This window comes from Calidris pugnax, unplaced genomic scaffold (genome assembly GCF_001431845.1).
Source record: "Calidris pugnax isolate Ruff unplaced genomic scaffold, ASM143184v1 scaffold58, whole genome shotgun sequence".
NCBI lineage: Eukaryota > Metazoa > Chordata > Aves > Charadriiformes > Scolopacidae > Calidris > Calidris pugnax.
This window is the reverse complement of record NW_015090868.1, coordinates 7,504,274-7,504,698: the sequence shown is the minus strand read 5'-3', so window position 1 is coordinate 7,504,698 and position 425 is coordinate 7,504,274. Positions and strand designations below refer to the sequence as shown.

The following is a 425-nucleotide window of genomic DNA, read 5'->3' as shown; positions in this document are numbered from 1 at the left end:
CGGGGGGGGGGGGGAGGCGATGTCCGCCGAGCTGGCGCCCCACGGAGAAGAAACTGCTCCCTCCCGGGGCCTACCCCACCTCACAACGAAGCTCCTTCGGCAATCCGCTGTCGCGTTCCTCCTCCACGGGGGCGAGCATCGGCGGCGGGCGACCGGCCAAACCGGGACGGGGCCACCACAGCGCCCACGTGCTCCCTCAGCGCCGCTCGGCCGGGGCTCGCGCGCCCCCTGGCGGGCAGGGGAGGGACCGCAGCGACCCCGCGCCTGAGGGGGCTCGGCCGCCATTTTAAACGGCTGGGCGGGGGCTGTTTGTTAATGACTGCTACCTCGCAAAAAAAAAAAAAAAAAAAAAAAAATTTCCGGAGAAGTGTTCTGCAAACATACCAAGAGACGCTCTTAGAACAACTAGGGAAAGAAAAAAAACA

At 63.5% G+C, this 425-nt stretch overlaps 1 long non-coding RNA gene across 1 annotated transcript in view; it reads right to left on the bottom strand.

The window, feature by feature from the left end:
• LOC106890035 overlaps positions 1–186 on the bottom strand; it is a 12,995-nt gene extending 12,809 nt beyond the window's left edge. Inside the window, exon 1 of the long non-coding RNA XR_001412453.1 lies at positions 80–186. This is a non-coding gene — a long non-coding RNA (uncharacterized LOC106890035). The remainder of the gene's footprint in view (positions 1–79) is intronic.
• Positions 187–425: the final 239 nt, after the last annotated feature.